Source organism: Dermacentor silvarum, chromosome 1, assembly GCF_013339745.2.
Source record: "Dermacentor silvarum isolate Dsil-2018 chromosome 1, BIME_Dsil_1.4, whole genome shotgun sequence".
Classification (NCBI taxonomy): domain Eukaryota; kingdom Metazoa; phylum Arthropoda; class Arachnida; order Ixodida; family Ixodidae; genus Dermacentor; species Dermacentor silvarum.
In genome coordinates, this window is record NC_051154.1 from 289,331,967 (window position 1) to 289,347,731 (window position 15,765).

At 43.6% G+C, this 15,765-nt stretch overlaps 1 protein-coding gene across 1 annotated transcript in view; it reads left to right on the top strand.

Annotated features, from left to right (window-relative positions):
* LOC119437206 (frequenin-1-like) overlaps nucleotides 1-15,765 on the top strand; it is a 275,518-nt gene that overhangs the window by 98,231 nt on the left and 161,522 nt on the right. The window lies entirely within an intron of this gene.

Consider the following 15,765-nt stretch of genomic DNA (forward strand, 5'->3'; position numbering starts at 1 on the left):
AGACCAGTTCATCAGTCTCGTTGCTTCCCGAAAAAAGAAAAGGAAACGTTCTGAAGCCGGTGTCGCCTCCACGCTAGATGGGAAAACTTCCGCTCCGTTGACCCTGGCTTACATAGTTCGCAAGTGGTCTGCCCGAGACAGGCCGTATTCGCAGCATCAGCAGCCCATAATAGGTACGCCGCGACCGTTGGCACCTCGGAGCTGAGCCTTTCACTGGCGTCCTTGGGGCGCGTTTTATATGCAATGTTGGGCTCTTCGGAGCGCTAAGATATGGGATTTTTTTTTTTTCGGCCTGGATGTCTAGAGGCTTGCACTCTTGATTACGGGGAGGAAGCGAGAGCAAGACAAGGGGCTTTAGTGGCGAAAGGCAGAGGGTGGGCAGTTCTTCGGCTACCATCTAGAGGATTTGAGGGAAGCAAGATAAGAAAACACAAAAACATGCGTGTGTGTGGCTGTGTGCGAAAGGGAGGGGGAGGGGGGGGGGATAGTGAAGGCAACTACATGCTCCATGGTTGTGCTCACTTTTACGACTACCGAATCTTCATGGTGGGCTGTTAATGGCGCCTCAAGATGGCGTTTCACGCGCGCTCTGAGGTTTCCCCTTATTTGCAGGGGTTGCCGCTACACGGCGCCCTAGGCGCTCTCGTATTCTGAAGTGGTATTTCCTTTGATATTTCATTTTGTTTTCAACTACGTTTAAACGAAGGGCTCGGAACTTGGAATATTTAGGAGTCGTCGGCCATTTGTCCGTCACATTGCGAGCAGAAAAAAAAAGAAATAGCACTGAGGATACGAAGAAAACAGGAGAAGAACATGCAGTTATGCTCATAGATAGCGAACGAGGCAACACACAATTTCAAGGAGAGTAATACGCATTTGAAAACAAACCCTGCACCTGCACAGCAGGCATAGGGTTGAAACGGAAGCTTATTGTTCTGTAAAAAAAATGTTGCTGAGCAAAATGGACGGTTCAGGACGTCCGAGAGTGAAAAAATTGTGCGGGAAATGTCTACTAGGGAATTTATGGGCAAATGTTATTAACGCGGAAGTCAGTGGAAGTAACAAAAAAAGACTACAATAAATGACACAAATAGGTAAACTAATAACTATGGCAAAACTTATACAAAAGGACATTAATTGTATTGAGTGCAGAGGTTCGATAACTATGCCCATATAATAAAAAAAGCTAACATAACTACAAGACGGTAGCAACAATGATGTTATACAATTTGTTGAAGATAAAGCAAATCGTACTTACACTTAGTAAGAGTGGAATGCAATACGCAAAGAAAATACCATGAAGTAACAGGGCTAAGATTCGCAAACTTCAGTTACTGGTAGGCAGATAATTGTTTATGTAGTTTTGACTTAAAGCGACGATTACAGATCTTCAACATGTGTGTTTAATGACGAAAGGTATAAAATTAATGTACTATCAAAAAAGCACTCCGAGATCGCTTATTTCAACAACCCTGGTCCAAATTGTAAGATAAGGAAAGGCAGTATTGGTTTCGCTTGAATATGACATAATTCTGGTTTTAGAATGATTTAGAGTGAGCCCCTTTAATTGGCACCATTTAGAGAATGAGAATAGGTTGCCTGCAGAGCGCGTGTATCAATACTGTGTATCTCCATAGATATTTTTAGCCGTCAGCGTAAAGACGAAATGAAGACTTCTGGATTTGAGAGGAAACGTCATTAATCAAAATCAGGAAGAGAAGCAGACCTATCGAGAAGATGGCGGCGTTGTATTGCTACAATATCAGATTCAACACAATAATAATAATAATAATAATAATAATAATAATAATAATAATAATAATAATAATAATAATAATAATAATAATAATAATAATAATCAAAATACATATACAGGAATAAAAACGTGGAATAGATAACGTCAATTATGAAAAGGAACAGTTTACAATCAACAAAAGTCACGGTGACTTCACAACAGAAAGACGGAGAGAAAACACGAACAGTGCACGAGTCAATAACAATAAATTAATCAATCCAGCCGTCAGATTATGTGCCCAGAAAAGTATCATGAGGGTTTAATACTGGCGCACAGGTAATCAAACAAAATACATTGTACAGCTTAAAAAAAGAAACAAAAAGGATACAAAGATAAAAAAGATACATGTACAGAAAAGTCATTTGGAAATAATATTGGCACACAGCAAAGGGCATGGAAAGTTGCTAAAACAAGCTCTTATCTATCGACAAAGGTAAGGCAAACTGCCAATGAACAGAAGATTAGTGCGCAAGCACAATAATAATAATAAAAAAACAATAGCTAAAGGTACCAACGTAAGGGAAAGTGAATAAAGAAATGGGAAACGATTCATGTAAAATACATGTAATGTAATGCACCAAGAACATTAAGTGTACGAGAAAGAAGAAAAGTCGCTGAAAAATTACACATATCGCCAGGCAAGCTGAAAATCTACTAAGTCACGTGGCAGAATAGAGCACGTATGCATCCTGAGAAAAACCAGCACACGGCAATGCAAAGCCGTGAACAGAACGACAAAAGCGACTGATGAAGAATATCAAGATAACGAAATAGGTATTATACATATGTCGAATTCTATACACAGCGGAATGTTTGATGTGACATGCAGGAACGAAGCATGGTCGGTGCACCCTTGTGACTTTCTGCGGAATCCGGAGAGCGTCATAATTAAATAGCTCAGCGCAGTTCAGGTTTCCGTCAAGGAACTTCTATAAAAACAGAAGGTCTGCGCGAATACGTCGACAGGTAAGGGACGGCATAGTGAGGGCAAAGTGCAAGAGCTACAATATTGACCAATGCCAGCGCAGGTGTAGATTGCTACGAATATTTTCTGGACACTTTCTAGTCTGCTACTGTTGAATTTGGAAGTTCCACACAACGGATACGTATTCGAGTTGGGGAAGACATATAGGATGACACAGCATAAAAAATTAAACTGTGGGGTTTTACGTGCCAAAACCACGATCTGATTATGAGGCACGCCGTAGTGGGAGACTCCGGAATAATTCGGATCACCTGGGGTTCTTTAACGTGCACCTAAATCTAAGCACACGGGTGTTTTCGCATTTCGCCCCCATCGAAATGCGGCCGCCGTGGCCGGAATTTGATCCAGCCACCTCGTGCTTAGCAGCCCAATACCATAGCCACTAAGTAGCTTGACACAGCATTAGGAAAGGAATGGGAAATTTGAATTCGCCTCAGAGGAGGCAAACAGAACCTAGAGGGCGCAGACCACGCATAGCGATGCGTTCAATATGAGATGAAAAGTTTAACGAGACATTTAAGAGTACACTGAGATCATTGCCTCAGCAACCCTACTAGCGGAAAAGAGTCCACAAAATAAGGAAACAGAATACTTTCGGTTTTGCGAGTCATAATTTTGGTCTTAGAAGCGTTGAGGTTGAGACCATTATTTTTGAACCATTCTGTGTACGACAACATGTCAGACTGAAGAATTCGACAGTCATCAATAGTCTGAGTATCTTTGAAAATCTTGATGTCATCGGCATATTGAACGACGGACGACTTCCGGATAGCGGAATAAATCTTGACAAATACCAAGAAGAGGAGTGGTCCTAATACGGAGCCTTGAGGGACACCGCTACTGGTCTTGCACACAGAAGATGACTGTTCATTGGCGCTAACATAGCAGGACCTCTCCAGAAGATAGCAGCGAAAGAGAGCATCAACACCATGACGCGTAAGCTTTACCAGGAGCATTGGATGACTGACCACATCAAAAGCTTTGCTGAGGTCGCAGTACACGGTACTTGCCCAGTACAGTACTTGCCCCCTCTGGAATACTGGCGCCGAGGTATGTGTCATGAAGCGGTGACTGTTGAGCGACCGCAGAGAAATCCGTGTTTATTTGGAGTTAATAAGCTCTTTGCATTAGAAGACATTAATTGTGTGAAGGGCAAGCTCAAAAATCTTGGACGTGGCACTGAGGAGTGAAATCGGCCTGTAGTTCGAACATTTGTTTTAATAATAATAATAATAATAATAATAATAATAATAATAATAATAATAATAATAATAATAATAATAATAATAATAATAATAATAATAATAATAATAATAACAATTAATCAATCATGTCTATTTAACGTGCCCAGGAACAACCCTAAGGTGTGAGTGCTGGCGCACGCATACATTACAAACCAAAAACAAAACACTCAGGGAAAAATCATTAAAAAATAAATGAATAAAAATAAAAATTGTGAAAAGAAGAGAGTACCGACAACAAAGCGCAAAGTAAATACAAAAGAAAAAGGAGGAGAAGGGCACTTGAAAAATGCATGAAATTATAACACAAGGCGAAGATCGGAAAAGAACGATGACAAGGAGTTATGAAAGATATCAAGATCACGAAAGTAAGCGTTATAAAGATTCTGTATCCTGTGGACAGTTGAGTGTTCGTGATGACAGGCAGGAACATGGAAAGGTCTATGTTCTCTGGTGATCTTGCGTGGAATACGGAACATGACACAGCTGAGAAGTTCGGGACACGTGAGGTATAATAATAATAATAATAATAATAATAATAATAATAATAATAATAATAATAATAATAATAATAATAATAATAATAATAATAATAATAATAATAATAATAATAATAATAATAATAATAATAATAATAATAATAATAATAATAATAAACTCACGAATCTGTGGCTTCTGAAGATGACGATAAAGGGGCAATAATTCTCATCAGAATAAACTTAGACACGCGTGTAAGGGCTTGATTTTGAAGATTTTGAACACGGATGAGTGGACGACTCTTGGTGTTTCCCCAGCACGATATGCAGTAAGAAATGTGACGACATGTGACTGAATGTAAGCGGCAGCGTTATATAAAAAACAAGAAAAGAATATTATGCGGTTGAATAGAGGCACGAGTTTTAATGAGGATGTGAACACCGACCGACACTCTTTGAAGAAAACAATGATAAAAATGAAATTTTAGGAGCTTGTTTGCATACCAATACCAAGAAACTGGGGACTGTCAGCCGTTCGCATTGCGCAACTGTCAAAGCCTTCATGGTATGGAGGATAACATTTTGTTAGAAGGTTACAAAAATAACCTAAGCGTAGTTTTTGCCAGCTTAATATGAAGCTGCTCTTGTATGCACCAAGATCAATGACAAGTCGTTCACGAAGTGCGGTGGCTGGTAAATTGTTTCCTAAAAGGGGCACCACCTATAAAGTGACCGTCGTTAGCCTGAAGTACAGTTTGAGCTGAACAAGTTGTTCCATAGAAATTGTTAATTAATAAGGACAATAATAAAGGTTCGCCAATTTCCCTCTGAGGTACTTGTCGATCAATTAATTTAGATGTTGAGAAATTGTCATAAATGGAGGAAGTTGGTACCATTTGGATAAGTTAACGGCGAGTAAGGTGCAAAAGCGGGTCGGTAATTTCAAAAGCTTTAAGCTTTAGCAGATGAACACGGTCATCGATAGCAGTATATGAAACACTGTTGTTAAATCTATGAATACTGTTCGTACAATTAAACCATGTCCATGACTTGCCAAGTACGTCAGTAAAAAGATTTTAAACGTCAATTTATTTGAAAAAATACTTCTTAAAACCAAAGTGATAAAAGGTCAGGAACTAAAGCTTAGTTCATTAGCTCATTAAACGCACATAACGAAGCTTTTCGGTTACTTCGCTAAAAAAATAGGTTATGGAAGGGGGTCAGTAATACCTGATATGTTCGCAGTTCCCTTTTTTGTAAACTCGTGTATCTTTTTTAACTCACTTAAGTGAATTGTGAATTCGGTAATACACTTGTCTTGAATTTCGTGTTAATTATAATAGAGGTGGGCGAGGAGTTTGCCGCGCATGCCGCTACGCCTCTTGAATGACCTAGCTGCGTGCGTTTCCGGCTCACCCATGTCTGCGTGAGCACAAACACAAAACGCAGCACAAATTACTAACATTATTCGCTGGTAACGACCAACCGGCGGGAGCTAGAGAGTGATAGGTATACGACAGATTCAACGCGCACCTGTTGGAATGACCGTTAAACGAAACTGTCTCGAAACGTCTGGATTAAAAGCTACGCAAGCACACACGTGACGCATGCATGCAATTTTATTTTATCGGCGAGTATACACTCGCAAGGAACTTTTCGCGTTCTTCTCTCTCATCGCGGAAGTTACGTGCCATCTGGCTTCGCGGTAACGTGTTCTGCGCCGCGTTTCGCAGCATATATCGAATGCGTGCCTGCCCGGCGAGACGTTGCGATTCCCCCCACGTGAGCCCCGGGACACACGCGACCACGGATTACAATGTCTCCGGGATCCGCGACCAAGTTTTCATCGCGCCGTCTCCGGCATCGGCTCAGGAGATTATATAATACACTGCCTTTGGGATCGGCCCATTCTGCTCGGCGAGAAGCCGAAGGAGCGCTAAAACCCGCGGAGGATGGCGAAGGAAGCTTCGCATTAATAAAGAAATTGTGAGATTGAAGGCGTGTGTTTGTTTCAGGGAGTGTATTTAGGTACCGTTTGTTGTTTCGTGGCGCAACTCCGTATAGGACGGAGCTGGTCACCGGCACATTTGTAGGGGTGGTACAGATGGCTACATAAGCCGTATATCGTCTCAAAGACAGCGCACTTGCATAGACTAACACTAAGTCACACAAACACGAGCGCTCGTTTGTTTGTGTCATTTAGTGCTAGTCTATGTCTTAACAAGTGTACTGTCTTTGAGACGATAACGACCACCCAACTGGCCCACCAATATCTCCTGCGTATATAAGCCTGCTATGCGTGCAGTCTCGTGCTAAGTTACATGTTAAAAGACGAGCGACCGCGAAAGAGTTCAAGAACGCCATCGCTTCTAAAATTTTGCTTCGTCGTCGATCGTGGCAATTAGTACACCGGCGTTCTTGTAGTTGTTGACCAATGAACATAAAAGTTACGATTGAGCATGATTTTCCGGCTTCGCGACGCCACGTATGCCGAAAAAGCCACTCGTCGGTATGGACTAGGACGTTGCAGCTTCATCTCATCTTCGTGAGACGTTTCGCGTGATAAATCGAAGCAACTAGGCCACGTGTGGAAGTGTTCTGAAAGGTAAAGAAAATTCAAGGTTGTGTCACACACAACTGGAGCGCCGGCCCCAAGAGAGATGGCGAAGGAGGAGTGAAAAGAAGAATCAGATTTACCGAGAGAAGCAAAAAAAAAAAGAAGAAGAAAAAGTCGCGTATTTCGCCTGCTCGCAGCGATTGAAATTCTGGTAAAGAGGCAGGAAAATTCCCGACGAGTGGGAACAAAACTAGCTTGAAAAAAATAAAACCGAACTAGAAGCACGATGCAGAAGCACGAACCAGAAGCACGAAGCACGTTAAGAAGAGCCCGAAGCAAAGAGCACAAAGAAGGAGCAGCAGGGAGCCAGCGAGAAAAATGTATTTACTCTGGCCGAGCGTAAACAGCCGTTCGAGAGGCGAGATGAAATCCATATGAATTCATTTATGTGTCCCCGGGAAAGATGACAGAAGAGAAAAGCAGGTAAAAAAAATATAGAGCTGTCAAATTGTGCGGTTATTTGTCTTTCTTTGTCTTTCTTATGTATGTGTTAAGTCTTTTTCTCCATCAAGCTCGCATTCGCGACGAGCAGCATGACAAAGTCGCTGAAGCCTAGTGGAGACCAAACAGAAAAAATAGAAGAAAAGTGAAGGCCAAAATGATCCGGACTGACAAAAAAAAATAAAAAATTGCCCTGTTTCGGTATTCTTGTCGCCAGCATTCCCCAGCTGACATTTGGGTGCCTTTCGACAACGGCCCCGCTCTAATGCTCTTGGCATTTTTCACAATTCCCTTCCGACCTGTTCGCCTTTGTTCAATATCCCGGCACTTCCCTTCTTCACCCCCTCCCCAAGCCACCCCGCTTTCCTGATTGCTTCTCGGTTTGTTTTCTTATCCGGTGTCCTTGTAAGAAAACAGAACAACTGTGAAAGAATAATACATTCCATATTCTACCCTTATTTTTGTTCTTGCTTGACGGCCGTGCCAGCTTCGCTGATTTCAACATACCGAAAAGGGAGGATTTCACGTATCGTCGTTATTCCAATTTGTACAGCTTCCTTATTATATTGTCCAACTTATTATCGATCAGAGCCGCGCGCTCCGAGTTGCATGCCTCGTTATCCGTTCCTGTGACGGCGGATTACCAAGCTGCGCGTGGTGTGTTCGTCGTGCTGCGCCTCGATTTCCGAAAGGGCGCTAGGATTAGCCATTTGCCTGACTTGAGAGCGAAAACAGCAATTTTTGCACGGTCTGCGTCTGCGCTAAGGTTTTGTTTCTTTTTTTTTTTCTTTTCTGTTTTCTGCTGAGTCTTGCCTTTTCTGTTTTCTGCCAAGTTCGTGCATCTGTTTTGCCACTGCAGGGAACGCGCATACGCACCTCGGCGTTCAGAGGAACGAAAACATTTGAGATAAGCCGCGCCTCACTTGCTCGTGAATTGACAGACGCTTATGGCAAAATATAAAGAAATCGACCATTAATTTCAAGTCTGCATCTTGAAATGTAATGGTCGCGCTTTTCGATATATCACCGAATTCTCCTTGACAAAAAAATAATTTTTATAGCTTTGCCCATCACTGTATCATATATCCCGGAGTTTCTCGTTTTGTCACCTATGTTATTGCTACTTTAGTCCTCCCGCTCGGGTGACACTTTTTCATTATTGGGCTCTGACGACGAATTAAGCAGCGTGAAGTACCGCTACGTGCCGTCGTTTTCCTGTCGTGCTATGTTGCGCTAAAGCTTTTTGGCGTAGGACATGCACCAACTCGTCCATCAGCGCTCATTGCGAGCTTTGTTCGGCACCGGATACAACTAGAGTGCACGAATATACTTGCCCTGTAATCGAGCTCTCGAACCACGCAGATAAAAGCGGGTCTTGAACCCTTCTATGTCATTGCGCTATAATGCTGGATGCCGTCTACTGTGTGCGTCTCTCTGCTGATAACTTGGTCGGGCCGGGTCGTGCCTCGTCTGGTCGGGACGGTTGGTGTTGTCAGCTTTAATAAATTTTTACCGCTAGAACATACGACTGAAACAACGTTTTCTGTAAGCCACGGAGTGAATGAACAAAGCAATACGGGAGACCAGCCCTAAATTATATTAACGAAAGAATCACCCAAGAAGGCGCCGAGAATATACCGAAATAGCTGCGCAGCACTCGTAATCATTTTGCTCCAACCTCTTTTCCAATTTTACCAGGAACGTGCCCATTGGCTGATGGGCCAATACGTCCAAGTGCCGCTACTTGCTGTTCCCAAAGGCGCTCTTTTCGCTCGATGAAAAGTACATAGCTTCACGACTCTCCTTCACCGAACGACACTGTCGCTCCGAAATTAGTGAACAGTGAATTCTTCACTTCTTACCTTTTTTTTTGTTTTATTTTTCTCCTCGACAAGATGAAAGTAGCCGACGGCGCTCCAAATACAAATAATTTTTTTCAATAACCAGGCACGTCGGGAAATAAATTGCTTTCGTTCAGCGCACCGGCTTCTCCGCACTAGCGGCATACCTCTGAAAGCAACCCGAATGAAAAGACCACGCTTCATACCAGAAACCGAACCAAGGGACGCTCTCGAAATATCTCTCCAGAGTGACCACATTTATTATGTCGATTTTTTTGCGGCACTCTTAGTCTGTGTATTAATCGTGGAACACTTACTGCGTTACGGGAAGATAAAAATATTGCCCGCCTGATTTGGACAAAACAGACGTCGAAGGCGAGCTGGGATGGCAGGGGGATTCCTCAGGTTTCTCGACTACCCTTTAGCAATGGTTGCTTGGCTGTCAGAGTTGCCACTATGTGCGCTATATTTGTCCGATGAAGGTAGACACCATAATATTTGCGCAGCGTAGTGGGTCTGTCGCCTAGAGAAAAGTAGAAAGAAAAAAAAAAAGAGACAGCGTCGGAGGAGCGCGAATTGATTTATCAGCCGCAACCGACCGTAACTTCAGCAGCCTTCTCTGAGTTTCACCGACGCGTTTTGTACGTGTGTTCTTGTGACTGCGCTGTTCTTTACGTCCGGTACCTCTTACACCTTGCCTGTTGTCATGACATTCGCTGGCCTCCTTACAAGGAATGGCATTCGTGACGACATGTATACTACAGTCAGTAGCAATTACGCTGACATGCATGCCGATGACGTATACGAAATACTGTTGAGCCCGCCAAGTGAAGAGGAGTAAACAGGCGCATGGGATCCCATAATCCTTCTCAGCCGTTGACTGTTATAATGCTTTGTGTGCGCCTCGCTCACAAGAAACAAATGTAAGTTTAATATGGTGCTGCGGACCTACATCAGTGGCGTTATAACGTAGAGCTATTGCAAACTTTTTTTATTCTCTTTTTTGCAATCAGTCCTCCACGATTGGTGAAAACGTTTTCGGGCCACCCCCTACTTTGCTTGTCTGTCACGTGACGCCAGGAAAACCGCGATACCTCCTGGTCTGATAGGACGTGTAGACACTTATTATGCATGATTATAGACCGAACAAAACAAGAATTAGTTCCGATTCTATACGCCCTTTTCGCCATCAGCCCTCCGCTACTGGTCAAAAGCTTCCGGGTTGCGCCCACTTAGCCTGTCTGTCACGCAACGTGACAAAACCGCAAAAACTCACCCCGTCAGAGGGACGTGTACGCATAAAATATGCATTAATACACCGAACAAGACTGATTTTTTTTACCACCCCGTTCAAAAATGAATAGAAGATGGATGCCCGCTGATCACTCTGGCACTGGCTACTTGGAAATGTCGGGGAGAATGAATTTATTTCCACACAATAAAAATTTTTGCGTGGCGGCATAACGTTGTCGAGCCCTCTCGGCACATACACGACATCGCTTTGCCAAATTTTCTTCGCTGATGATCCGTTTTAGTGGCAGACATTATTAGCCTTCCGTTAGCACGCCGCCGCGATTTTCTACTAGCCACCGAAAGCTATATAAGCAAAGACAAGCGGGTCAGTTGCCGAAACCGGCACTATCCTCCCCATCCTCTCCATTTCTGCGTGCTCCTCACCTCTTGTCAGCCAATTAGATAAGAATGACCTGTCCAGGTAAGCGCTGCTATTCGCTTTGAAAACAAACAAAAGTGACCTCCTGTAAACGAGGAGAGCATTTCATTGGCCTGTCCAAACAACGCTGCGGGTTCCCGCCCGATGCGTGCGTCGGCGGTTACGTAAGTTTGACGTCAGGAGACTGGAATAAAAACAGATTGAAATAGTTTTCCGTGATGGAGCCGAAGGTTTCGCAAGTCGCTCAGCATAATTTTACCCCATGCGCATTTTGTCCCTTCCCCGCAACCCTGCCCCTCATCTATCCTAGTGTCATCTTTTGCTTCATATAGCGATCACCGACAAGACTGCACAATATCCCCTTGACTCTACATGTCAGCGATTGATGCTTGTCCAGGTCAAAGGTTTGCAATTTGAAGGAAGTCCGGTCATGCGCGTGCAGACTTCGCCAACTATCATCCAACATCATGCAAACCAGCATTTACCTCGCGGTTACCTATAACTCAGTTGGTCAAAATTAATCCGCAGCCCTCCACTATGGCGTGTCTCAGGGCCACATTTTTTTCTCTTGTTTTTTTTTTCGTTTTTTTGTTTTAAATGAAGCGGGGCGTACACCCTGCTAATCATTCAGTCAACAACGTGGTTACACAGGCGGTGCCCGCAGTCAAAGCACACTGGCGAAGGTGTCCTCCGTAGAGCATTCAGCTGGCGTTCTCCAGTGGGCCTATATTGCACTTAGGCTTTGAGACCAGTCGGCCTCGCTTCCAACTTCGGAGCGCATTTGACTGACGGGCGCTGGTTTGCGGCACTGACGAGTGAATAAATGGCCTCCCGTCTGGCGTTTCGTGGCGCGCCTTGAGTGTCCAAGAATACACTGTGGCGCGCGCACGTCCCCTCACGCTGCCCACCCCGCATTTCGCCGGCGTCCGTCAGATATGCGCTGGCCGCCACAACTTCGCTGCTTTCTCTCTCTCTCCATAACGTCAGCGCGCCATCTACTCGTGTAAGCTCATGCATTAGCTTTTGTTGTTTTTGGAACAGCACGGCCAGCCGGTGACGTAGAGGGCTTTTGTTCATCGTTTTGCGCAGAGACGCTGCTGTACCAGTAGCAAGCCTGGCGTTTCGATCGGTTCATCGACGTCGTCGCACTGTACACTCACGTCGTCATTAGAAAAACTATGTTTACCATTTAACGACGACTGGGTGGAGGTCGTCGCTAAGTTTGCGTCGCAGTTTGTTTCGAATGGCGGCAAAGTAAGGCTGAAATTTGCTCTCGCCGACAATTAGGTGCAGCTTAGAGCGCGAACTTCACTCTTCTTCCAGTGGTTCTGAAGTATGCGCCGGCTGTATAGTGTGCGGAAATTATGCACTGAATAGCAGCTACGCTTAGGCTGTGGAAAGATGCACGTCAGCAAGCAGGAAAATGGCCGACAGGAGATCTGATTCATACGCCTGCCGTGCCTTTATATACGACGACCTTTATATTCGACCTTTATATTCGTCTGAGCGACCGGCCCGCACAGTCGAATTGTACGTCTTACCTATATGACTGCTTTACTCTCATTTCTTTTTTCGTTGTTTTGCTGTTGTCTTCTCGTTATCCTGGATTTTTCTCTTCATTTCATCTCAAATACCTCATCTGAAGTAGCAAGCCCTGCAGGGCCGACGTTCTCGTCTTTCATTAAACACGTTGTCTCTATCTCATTACAACGAAGAAAGAAAAACAGTGAGCTTGCCCAGATTCAAGCTTCCGGTTGGCTACTCAGCATGTACTGCAAGAAAGGAATGAACTTTTATTCCTTTCCTGCTGTATTTTTTTTTTTTCATGTTGCCGGCCATATTTGTAAACGTTATCCTTTCTATGTCCCTGATGTATTAGGTTTGGTGAGATCCCAAGTCAGCAGACCACCAGGTCCCTTCTTGCCTCGTCTCAGGGATATCGCATAATTCTGAAATTTTAAAATGAAAATTAGACATGACGGGCAACCTTTATTACCGGCTAGCGTGGGGTTATCTTGTAATGTACTTTAGTTTTATTTTTTTCTCAACAGTGGCCCACGAGCACATCGGAGAATACCAATCACATCTACATAGAAACCCTGTTTTTAATTAGGAACGTTCCCGTCAAATAATGGATTCGTCGTCGTCGCCCCCGTGCGAATCCCGAAAAAACTAAACTCTATAAGGAGGAACGTTTGTACTTAACGTCCTGGACTTTCAATGAATGCAGATCTTTATATTGGAGCGACGCACATTTAACTCCCCCGCCTTTGCCTTGTGCATGGCAATAATGATTTCACAGAAAGCCCTACCCTGGCATTTATGAAAGGCAATTCTTTTCTCTCGTCACGAACAGAGGCTACGTTAAATGAAAACGGCGGATATGGGTTGTGCAGTCTCTTGAGGTCATAACGTTTCCCTTCCACGAAGAATAAAAGCCTCATACCAAAGGCCCAGGACGGAGAAATTGAAAAGTCGAATTAAGTTTTCTCATTACAAAATGGCGGACGTTACACTAAACGTTTACTTTTATTCCTTTTCTATATTTGAAAAGCAGCTCAACCTAAAACAACACCAAGATTCTATTTAAGGCTGTTGGCATCAAAGCTGATTACAATTCGGTGCCTTTAATAGGGCTGTGGATGCTTCTTGAGTTCAACTGTTTTATAAAAATGGTACCTTGTTGTTAAAGTTGTCGCACGTTGAGGACCCTGTCGGCGCCACGAAGCAGTACAGATCGTACTCACGATTCATCTAACACATTTTACTTAATTAACCCACTGTCACATGGAGGCGCGCATGTCATGTGTTTATTAGAGTTACCGTATATGCTATCTTTGGGAGCCGTATACAGTACCTCTAGTGATTATACACACTAGCACGCGAGTCACGTGTGTGCGTGTGCGTGTGCGTGCGTGCGTGTGCGTGCGTGCGTGTGTGTGTGTGCGTGTGTGTGTGCATGTGTGTGCGTGCGTGCGTGCGTGCGCGCGCAACTCACCGGTGGCGCGCCGAGGTTTCTGCAGGGCATCGTCCTATAAACGTATAGATCCACACTTGTGTGCTGCCTGTGCTTCCGACTGCCGACGAGCTGGCGTTTTTGTGAATGACTCGTTCCCCTTTATTACGATTATTATTTTTTGCCACTGCGATGAAACCATCGCTGATTACTTTTAGACGGAGCATCAACGCCGAACTTCCGCCGCGGCGGGTTTTCTTCTTGAACACATTGTCGCTGAGTTCTGCTCGCCAGTGCGCACGCGTGCTTATATACGTGGGTTGTTCAATAAAGACTGAGGCTCATGCTCTGAAATCTTTATTTCTGAAAATTATCTATCCTTTTCTATGTGCTCCCTAGTAAGTGAAATGCACGCGTCCCACCATTTACACTAATATATGACATTAGTCAAGCCATCTTTTGACACCTACTTCAAGATTGCCTATACCTTGTTTCATTTCTGGCCAGATTAGAACGCAACATCCCATGTTATAACACCAGGTCCCCGGAATACTGGCATGTGCCGCATGTGCGTTCAACTTATGGTAACCAGATGATTTGTTACACTCTCCCCACTTTGCTGAATAATCTCAGATCTGCGTCCATTGATGTATTTAGTTGTTCTGGAAGAGAACTGCATAATTTCTACTGCCCCAAGAATTGGGTTTGACTATATATGTAATCTTTTTTTGTGCAAGAGTTGTATGTATCTATGTATCCATATTGTTCGTTTTTCCCAAATTGTTTGATGCGTGAAGCAAAATGCTCTCAACCTCTCTTTCCTTTATCTCTTCTGTTCTTCCTTTTTCTCCTCTTTTTTCTTTCTCCCATCTGTTTCATCTGTTCGCTTCTTGCTGTCTGCTGCTTCTGGTTATTAGGACTAGTCAAGTTGCTGTTCGTAGCAACTTTTTTCCTAATGCCTTGGAACCTTGTACCACTTGTTTTCATGAATAAAGGTATTATTATTATTATTTATTATTTCGAAGCAATGTCCCTTTTTACCGTAACGTACATAAAGAAGTGTGAGAGTGCCGCATCTTGGACTGTAAAACGGGTGAGGGGGGTTGTTGCGACGCTTCAGGGAGCGGTAAAAAAGGGCATTGCTTTTACATTGATCAAGAGATGGGACCAAGCGTAATTAAGGAATTGGACGCAAAATTTTAATTATAGGCATCAAACGATGAATTGACTCATGTTATCTAGGCTTGGTAAAAACGGCGAGACGCATGGATTTCACTTAATGGGGGGCATATAAAAAAGAATAAAAGTGCCGACTAATAATTTTCAAAAATCAAGATTTCAGAGCACCAGTATCAGTCTTTATTGAACAAGAGACCCATGGAGGCGCCCATATTTAGTGAACAACCCATATTTAGTGACCGTCATTCACAGCTTGCAATACATTTTATTAGCTCATCTTTCGGGCACAACACCAGCTCCACGGTGCACAAATGGCCTAAAAATAAGATTGCATTGCGAAACCCGCTAGAACTACGGTGGCGCATAAGCAACTGCTGGCTTTCAAAGACAGTAGTCATATCGTTTGTCGTTCAACGCGAAAATCTGCTGTAATTTGTACTCGAATTCGCAAAGCTTTTTTGTTCCTATGTGATCTTTGCCAGTGGCTGTCCGCCATCCTATATATAATATGTCCAGCATCAGAATTGCAGAATTGGCTGGAATTTATTCTTACGAGCAACTT